The 9,997-nt window shown below is 44.7% G+C and overlaps 1 protein-coding gene across 1 annotated transcript in view; it reads right to left on the reverse strand.

The window, feature by feature from the left end:
* The window catches only part of btbd7 (BTB (POZ) domain containing 7), a 45,819-nt gene extending 38,378 nt beyond the window's left edge, over positions 1–7,441 (reverse strand). Inside the window, exon 1 of the mRNA XM_052027093.1 lies at positions 7,323–7,441. The gene's annotated coding sequence lies outside the window, so the exon portion shown is untranslated. The remainder of the gene's footprint in view (positions 1–7,322) is intronic.
* Positions 7,442–9,997: the final 2,556 nt, after the last annotated feature.

Below are 9,997 nucleotides of genomic sequence, written 5' to 3' on the forward strand. Positions count from 1 at the left end.
ATAATTTCTTTTGAAGTGGCAAGGCATGACAAAGATTAATAAACCTTATGGGATACTGGGATTATGAGTAGAAGCAAGGAGTCCAATAACAACATTAGAATAGGCTGCAAGTCCAACCCACTCATTCAAAACAAAGCATTTTTAAACTATGATGTGTTTCCTTTCTTTTCCATCTTTGACCACCAATTAAAATCTTCCAAGTTTCCATCTAGTCAAGTCATCTGACAGCTCTAGCAACAGGTACTATATTTCTTAAAATGGCACTGTCTTAGGAACCAAAGTCAAATGTGATAGATATTTCATCCAAAATGGCCTTTACTAGTCGGGAGTTTCAACAGAGAACATGTCCAATGAGCCATTTTTGATGAACATTAAACATTTCGGGGAGAGGCACGATAATAAAAGAACAAAAGTCATGTAAAATTTGTAGTTTTTCCGATTTTATTTTTGGGTCTCTCCAAAGAGAGAGGTCAGACAGCCAACCATCATTGTCAACAGGTGATTAAGATAACTCCTCTGAAATATGCAGCACCAGATGAGTCTCTGAGTTTTCGACAATGAAAGGAAATCAGATGACTGTGTGTGATGCACCACTGTACACTGTGCTTGAATATTATACTGTCCTAGCCTTAGCTTAACCAAAAACAATTCTGACTTTTGCTGAATAATGCTCCTTTGGTAAAACAAAGTCAGCTAACTAATCACAGCAGTAAATTCCAACCACTGTTCAGAATACAAGGTTGATAACTTCAATGCAAGACCAAATACACTGAGCAGTTTGTTGATTTATGATAATGAGCCACAACCTCAGTTTAAAATGTACACACGAGCCAGCTTTGCTCAACTACTGATTTTAACTTCACCCCAGGACTAGAGCACATCAAGAAATCATTGCAGCACAGAGAATTACCTCATTTCTGAAGGTGTAGTATTTCTAACCAAGATACCAAATAAAGGTCCAATCCTACTGGTATTATTTGAAGAGAGTTACCTTCGTATCCTGTCAAACATTCATCCTTCAGCAACACAGTCAACATATTAATTGATCACTTATCTAATTTGATTTCTGTGGTACTTCGAGAACCTGGTGCATGACAACTCTGAACCTCATTTGATCATACCCAAAGATCCAGTTCTGAGGCCACTCAAAACCAAGAAAAAAAAGTTGATGCTGAATCCTCCACCAAACCCAAAAAACATCTCATTCTTTATGCCAACCACGTGTCAATTTCCAAGCTTTCTCCAAACAACACATGAAACAGATTCAACCAAATGCGATCATACAGGTACTTTTATTAAATGTTAAAAACAGCTGAGTATACAAATAAAATTTAGTAAACACCATTTTATACTTGCCAGATGCTGCATGGGAATTGACTACCTTATAAACTACAAATAATTTCAATATGAATTGTGCTTTTTAAACTTTGTGATTTTAGCCCACGGTCTGACATTCTTTATTGGGAAGATAAAGGGCGAGTGGAAGAAATTGAGAAAGAGCCTCTTTCCATTACATTGCACGCCAAATATCAGTCTATACAATAGTGGGGAGACAAGATGAGATTCAGAATTTGACCTCTGCTCCTTGTTATCATTTACCAATACAAAAATACTAAAAAAAACACTGAAGGATATAGCTATACAGCAATGGTAAAAGATATCCAAAACTTATTTAGGGTTAGGGTAGAAATAATTTATTGCATCCTTTCCTCCTCCCCCCCCAGTAAAACAAAGTATCTCCTGGAATAATGTGTCAGCATAAAATCACTGTTTTAATACTATGCATTCTATTTACAATACTATTCAAAAAAGCAATTACTATCGATGGTTTCAAATAAATTATAAAGATGAATACAGGGAAAGATTTAATCAAAAACCACATCCTCCACTAGAAATTTGCACAAACTGAAAATATGAAATTGCCATTTACAGATAACATTAATCTGAAATTTATTGTATAAAGAAAATGATATAAAATTCTAGGAATAATATGCATGGCACTTACACATATATGCATCATCAGTTGAACACTTCTTTAAAAAGCAGGAAACCTGTGTAAAGGCATCTAGAGCATCATGCAAAAACAGCTCCAAGAATGTTGTCATTAATCAAAAAGCACTCTAACCATAAATCAAGCTTCTTAATGGCCATGTTTGAAATACCTAGCAAATGTTTTACTGCAATGTATTGTTTAAAGATATACAGTATACTTTCATAACATTAAGTCTAGGAAGAAAAATAAGAGCTGCTGACCTCTATACCATGTCTCACAACTTCATTAAGTTGGGATCTAACTATTAAGGCTTTTCAGTTCAGATATAATGGATTCTACAAAACTGGTTATAAACTAGTGATAAAGAGCTTGGGAAAATTGGGTGGGGAAAAAAAAAAAATCACACCACAAACTCTTGCAAACATTTTCATTTGTTAAAACTTAGAATCAATAAAAAAAAAGATAAACAATAAGTGCCTCCTGCATTTGCACAAATCAGTATTGCAGTGGGCACATTAAGTGATAACCAAGTGGCAACAAATAGTGTTATCCATTATAATTAAGCGACTCGCTTTGTCCAAGGTATACCATGCAAGCAGTGAAACTGGGAGAAAAGACGACTTAAATTCTTAAAAACTGGAATCCAACGGTAGAAAACATGCTTGTTTCAAATTTAACCAGTACTATTTTCGGTGGAGGACTGACAGGCTATCAATGGGGTAGGAGAGGAAATATTTAAGTGACGCTGTATACCTCAGATTTTTAGATTAGATTTACCTTCTTCAGGCCAGATTTCAGGGCACTCAGGAAATGTGACTAAACAGAGGTGAGAACTGCTAACTGCAGCAGGAAAATGATTTTTCAGCACTGCTTATAAACCAGGAAGAGAGAGAGAGATTCACACTCCAGATCCTCAAGCAAATCCGACTATCACACAGTGGCCACGCAATATCCAAGCCCATTACAGTGCCAACCCCAGTCATTTCCATTGCCTAGAAATGGTGGTTGCTTTCTTGAAGCAGAGACTTTCCTACATAATAATAAGACAGCATTTAATCCTACTGCCATCTGGTCTAAGAGTGGCCAGGAAGTACATGTCACTATCTGTCTGTTCAGCTGCAAGTATCAAGGCCAATAGACTTGGAGGGGTATTTTATATACACAGTTCCATTAATACTACAAACAGTTGTGTTTTGGAAAGCTGTATCTTTGACTATTCTAGTGTTATTATACACAACAAGATTCTTTTCCTAAATTGCTTTTCCAATTAAGACAGTATAATTTTCCTAACAGTCTTCACAATTAGTACTAGAAGCTAAATTTAATTTAAAATATTTAATCAGTTCAAAATTTTCCATTTTTAAAGGAAAAGGTTTGTAAAATTACCTGGTTTTCACTGGCACATGAGAATTTGGGAAGAAAAAGGAGTCCTCATAACAGCTGCCAAATTTTGACCGCAATCAGATTTGATTCTAACAGAAAGTACCACAAATTCTTAAGAGTAAATCTTGTTTTGTAGTTTGTAATGCCTGGAAACCTAATGCCTTTCCAATTTATTCTTTAAATGAATCAAACATTTGTTTTAAAAAATGAAAATATAAGTTGCTGCAGAATCACTAAAAAATTTTAAAGTACTCTCAATCTGGCTTCATACTTTGAAGTCTTAAATACTTTTAAATTAACTCTTCTCTAAATGCATCAATTAAATTAAATCAATAAAGTATTTTAATCTTAAAAAAATCACATAGGGACACCTGATGAATTAATATGAGTAAACAAAGTTGACCATTTTGGCCTATTCATATATGGGCTTAAAGTTGTCATCACACTTTATATATAGGTTAACACCCAAAAGCAAGAAGTCAATATTTTTACAATACAAATTAAAGAGTTTGAATTTGGAAGCAAGAAAATAACCTTGCCATTTTACCAACTAAAAAGAGGTGTTCAAGGTAATGCAATATTTTGAGGGAGTAAGTCAGAAAAAATTGTTTCCAGTGTTAGAAAGGTTGACAACCAGAAAATTTCAAGTAAATGGCCTGAAGAACTATAGCCATAATCAAAAGAAACTGCTTTACACAATGGATTGTTACAATCTGAAATGCAACACCTGAAAGAAAGGTGGCAGCAGATTCAATAATAGCTTTTCAAAAGGGAACTGGATAAATACTTGAAAATTATGATTGGTATACAGAAAAGGAGAATGGAATTAATTCAACAGTTATTTCAAAGAGCTACCATCTGTGTGGACACCAAATGGCCTCCTTTATTATTATTCTGTAATTTCATAAAAGCATCATTTGGGATGAAGAATACAATTACACTGACAAGATCTTCACAAATAATCTGATTCAGAACATGTTGACAGAAGCACAACATATTCTATGCATGACTTGAGTACTGCTTTCAGTTGAAGGTTGAAGGTTGGAGGTTGAATGGGGGAGGAAGCGGAAAGGGTGTAGATAAAAAGAAGTGGGGAGCAATCTTCCAAGACTTCCACTCCTAATCAATTGGTTCCAACTCCACCCTGATGCCAAAATTCAGGGATATTGATAGCAGAAATATCTGACGATGACAAAACAGTTGGGGTCTGCTCTGGTTAATATACACAAAGAGGCCAACTGAGGGCTTAACACAATGAAGAATACAGTGCTCCTGGAATTTTTGTATGATAATACACAAAATATTTAATCTTATAAATATGTTGATGTTATGGCTTCCTACATTAGAAGGATACACCTCCTGTAAATTCAGAGACAGACAGACATAATATTATACATCTTATCTAAAAAGTCAACTGTTAAGCTATAGGAGCACCAAAAAACAAGGATCCACCTTAAAAACCACCACAATTAAAGTATTTCAATCATTGGCTGGTCACTTTTAGAAAAAGTAACTGTTTACTTAATGAAAATAAAGCACGTCAAAGGGCATATTGGCAAGCACTGCACTTGCATAACCTCTGGAAGCTATACGTTTATAGCCCGACCCTGAACAAATTCCAAGTATCTAAACAGCAAACAAATCCTTAGGACTGTCATTACAATTGTTTCTAATGCCAAAAACGATCACAATATCATTATGATTCCATCTATATTTTCTGCACTATGCCCCAAAAGCACAGCATTGATAGCAAAGGTGTATATATTCTGCACTATACAGAGGCCGATTAAAAAAAACATACCACCTCCTTGAAGAATAGGATTGAGGGTGAGGAGTGGTGGGAGTTGAGGGGACGGCATTTTAAAACAAAACGCCCATACAGACATAATTCACCCAGTGAAAATGCAAATGATCCGTGATGACACACTTACATTGCACCCTACATGCAACAGAATCTGCTACAAACAAAATATAAACAGCGTGTTTGGGTGTGCCGGGGGAAGGGTGGAGGTTGAAATAGAGATATGCCACCGACAAGCTGCAATTTTCATTCTCCCTTAACAGTCGACGCTGAGCCGTTGCACACACACATACAAAAATCGGCTGCACCCGAGGAAACGTGGTGAGCGGCTGCCGGCGCCACTGAACCAGCAGTTGGGAAGAGGAGGCGTGGGAAGGCGAAGCGCTCCCCTTTCCCCAGCTCAACCGGATTACATGGGCCCCACCAACAATTAGAGGCAACCAGATGGTGCAGCGGGGTGGCTGATGCACCCCCGGGGAGCGGAGGCCCGAGCCCCCGTGCAGCCTAGGCTCCCCTCCCCCACCACCCTCCTCCCCTTCCCCTCTCCCCCACCCCCTCTATCCCCCCTCTTCCCTACCCCCCCTCCTCTCTCCCATCCCCTCCTCCCCCTGCCCACCCCCATCCCCTCTCTCCCATCCCCTCCTCCCCGACCCACCCCCTCCTCCCCTACCACTCCCCACCGCTCTCTCCCATCCCCACCTCCTCCTACCCACCCCCTCCTCCCACTACCCACCCCCTCCTCCCACTACCCACCCCCCTCTCCCACACCTCCTCCCCCACCCACCCCCCCAACCCCTCCCCACCCCTCTCCCATCCCCTCCTCCCCTACCCACCCCCCTCCCCACCCCTCCCATCCCCTCCTTCCCCTACCCACCTCCCTCCCATGCCCTCCTTCCCCTACCCACCTCCCTCCCATCCCCTCCTCCCCTACCCACCTCCCTCCCATCCCCTCCTCCCCTACCCACCTCCTCCTCCCAACCCCCACCCCTCTCCCCCATCCCCTTCTGCCCCTACCAACTACCTCCTCCCCATCCCCTCCTCCCCTACCCACCCCTCTCTCCCATCCCCTCCCCCTACCCACCCCCTCCTCCCCACCACTCCCATTCCCTCCTCCCCCATCCACCCCATCCCCTCCTCCCCACCCCTCTCCCATCCCCTCCTCCCCTCCCCACCCCTCTCCCATCCCCTCCTCCCCCTCTCCCATCCCCTCCTCCCCCTCTCCCATCCCCTCCCCACCCCCATCCAGTCCCATCCCCCACCCCCTCCTCCCCACCCCCATCCCCTCTCTCCCATCCCCTAACCCCCATCCCCTCCTCCCCACCCCATCCCCTCTCTCCCATCCCCTGACCCCCATCCCCTCCTCCCCACCCCCATCCCCTCTCCCATCCCCTGACCCCATCCCCTCCTCCCCACCCCCATCCCCTCTCTCCCATCCCCATCCCCTCTCTCCCATCCCCTGACCCCCCATCCCCTCCTCCCCACCATCCCCCTCTCCCATCCGCTCCTCCCCACCCCATCCCCTCTCTCCCATCCGCTCCTCCCCACCCCCATCCCCTCTCTCCCATCCCCTGACCCCCATCCCCTCCTCCCCACCCCATCCCCTCTCTCCCATCCCCTGACCCCCATCCCCTCCTCCCCACCCCATCCCCCCTCTCCCATCCCCTGACCCCCATCCCCTCCTCCCCACCCCATCCCCCCTCTCCCATCCCCTGACCCCCATCCCCTCCTCCCCACCCCATCCCCCCCTCTCCCATCCCCTGACCCCCATCCCCTCCTCCCCACCCCATCCCCCCTCTCCCATCCCCTCCTCCCCATCCCCTCCTCCCCATCCCCTCCTCCCCTCTCCCATCCCCTCCTCCCCACCCCATCCCCCCTCTCCCATCCCCTCCTCCCCACCCCATCCCCCCTCTCCCATCCCCTCCTCACCACACCCTCTCTCCCATCCCCTACTCACCAGCCCCATCCCCTCTCTCCCATCCCCTCTTCCCCACCCCCATCCCCTCTCTCCCATCCCCTCCTCCTCCTACCCACCCCCATCCCCTCTCCCCTATCCCCTTCTCCCATCCCCTCTCCCCATCCCTCCTCCCCCTTCCCCCTCTCCTCCACCCCGTACCCCCCTCTCCTCCAACCCCCTCCTCCACTCACCGCTCCCTCCGAGGCAACTTCTCTCGGGTTGACTCCGAGCCCCGCCGAGGGACCTTTGACCGAACGGCCCCAGGCCCGGCCTCCTGGCTCGGCGCAGCCGCCCTCAGCCCAGCCCCGGCCCGCCCCCCGCCTCCATCCTCTCCCTCACCGATTAATGCCGACTAACTCATCGCCAGACGGCGCAGAACGTCTCCTTTCTCTCCCCCCCTCCCCACCGCCGCCACACAGCCCCCTCTCCCCGCCCCACACAGCCACACCGCCCTCCAAGCCGCCTCCCCATTGAACGGCGCTCCTGCACCGCCTCAGCCAATCGGAAGCCCGATTGCTGGGGAGGGGGAGGCTCCCTCGGCCGGAGAAGAACCGCCTCTGGTCCGCCTACCGCAGCTTCAGCGCAAACCCTTCGGCTGTGGAGCGTCACCTCTCCAAACTGCTGCGGCTTCTGTCGCTTGGCACCTGTCGCTTAGCAACTCCCAGCCGAGGAGGGAATGTAACGCTTGTGTTTCTTGTGTCAGGTCCTCAGCGGCTTGCAGACTGGTGGAGAATGCAAGTTGCAAAGGCTCCCCTCTGATCAGAGGATTTGCACAAGTAACATCGTGCAGGGGGATCCTGAGTTAACAGGGGATAATGGATCTGCCTACAGGTGGAATACAGTGCATGCAGATTCTCATTAGATCCTAAATGAGCTGCCTCACGTACATTTCATTATAGAAATTCAGGCGTAAGTTGCAAAAATAGAAGCAACGCACAAAAAGCTGGAGGAAATCAGCGAGTCAGGCAGCATCTATTGAAGGAAATGTACAATCATCGTTTCGGGTTGCTGGAAACCAGAGGAACAGCACCTTACAACCCGGCGGCATGAACATTGATTTTTTTTTCTTTCCTCCATTGCGCGAATAGAAAGTAGTTTGATGGACTTTTTTTTACAACAGGATCTTCCTTTAGAGCTATGATATCCTTATTTATCTTGTAGACCTTAGTATAGTGTACTTCCCACTTTTCTGGGTTTATTTCAAATATATTAAAAAGTTGCACGATATATTTTAACTCCAACAAATGCGCCCCTTAAGGTTTACAACCATGATTACTACATATTAGTTTAGGGGACAGTTCATTATAACTAATTTTCTTAAAATTGCCGAGGGTATATCGTTCACCATTCCAAAACTCAAAACTGAATGGCAAAAAACAAATAATGGCTGGCTGAGCTATTTGTAACTTTTTGGCGTCTAGTTGTACAAAATTTCAAAATATGTTATCGTATAAATTAAGCTTTATGGAATGATTTCTATTAATTTAATGATAGTAACATTAAAGGATCAAAATCAAGGAAGGTTTTGATTTGGCCAATTATTATCAAACAGTCAATGAACATCATGATATAACAAATATCAAAGATAAATCTGTTAATGGAATGATGTATTTATTTATGCAAAATAAGGAAGATGAGCTATAGTGCAGTTAGAGATTGGCAGGTATAACATTCTGGGCATCGCAGAGTCGTGGTTGAAAGAAGATCTCAGCTGGGAGCTAAACATCAAGGATACACATCCTATCGAAAAGACAGGCAGCTGGGCAGAGGTGTTGGGGTGGCTCTGTTGGTAAAAAGTGAAATTAAATCCTTAGAAAGAAGTGACATAGGATCAGAAGATGTAGAATCCTTGTGGGTAGAGTTAGAAAACTGCAAGGGTAAAAAGGCCCTGTTGGGAGTTATATATCGGCCTCCAAATAGTAGCCAGGATGTGGGGTACAAATTACAACAGGTGATAGAAAAGGCATGTAAAAAGGGCAATGTTACGGTGGTCATGGGGGATTTCAACATGCAGGTAGATTAGGAAAATCAGGTTGGTACTGGATCCCAAGAGAAGGAATTTGTAGAATGCCTACGAGATGGTATCGGTATTGGTTTATTATTGTCACTTGTACCGAGGTACAGTGAAAAGCTTGTCTTACAAACCGATCGCACAGGTCAATTCATTACACAGTGCAGTTACATTGAGTTAGTACAGAGTGCATTGATGTAGTACAGGTAAAAACAATAACAGTACAGAGTAAAGTGTCACAGCTACAGAGTAAGTGCAGTGCAATAAGGTGCAAGGTCACAACAAGGTAGATCCTGAGGTCATAGTCCATTCTCACTGTATAAGGGAACCGTTCAATAGTCTTATCACAGTGGGGTAGAAGCTGTCCTTAAGTCTGGTGGTACGTGCCCTCAGGCTCCTGTATCTTCTACCCGATGGAAGAGGAGAGAAGAGAGAATGTCTCGGGTGGGTGGGGTCTTTGCTTATGCTGGCTGCTTCACCAAGACAGCGAGAGGTTAAAACAGAGTCCAAGGAGGAGAGACTGGTGTCCGTGATGCACTGGGCCATGTCCACAACTCTCTGCAGCTTCTTGCGGTCCTGGGCAGAGCAGTTGCCGTAACAAGCCGTGATACATCCAGATAGGATGCTTTCTATGGTGCATCGGTAAAAGTCGGTGAGAGTCAAAGGGGACAAACCAAATTTCTTTAGCCTCCTGAGGAAGTAAAGGTGCTGGTCAGCGTAGATGGCTTTTTAGAGCAGTTTGTGGTTGAGCCCACTGGATTTGGTGTTGTGCAATGAACCAGATTTAATTAGGGAGCTTAAGGTAAAAGAACCCTTTAGAGGCAGTGATCATAATATGATAGAATTCACCCTGCA

This window comes from Pristis pectinata, chromosome 1 (assembly GCF_009764475.1).
Source record: "Pristis pectinata isolate sPriPec2 chromosome 1, sPriPec2.1.pri, whole genome shotgun sequence".
In the NCBI taxonomy this organism is placed as follows: Eukaryota; Metazoa; Chordata; class Chondrichthyes; order Rhinopristiformes; family Pristidae; genus Pristis; species Pristis pectinata.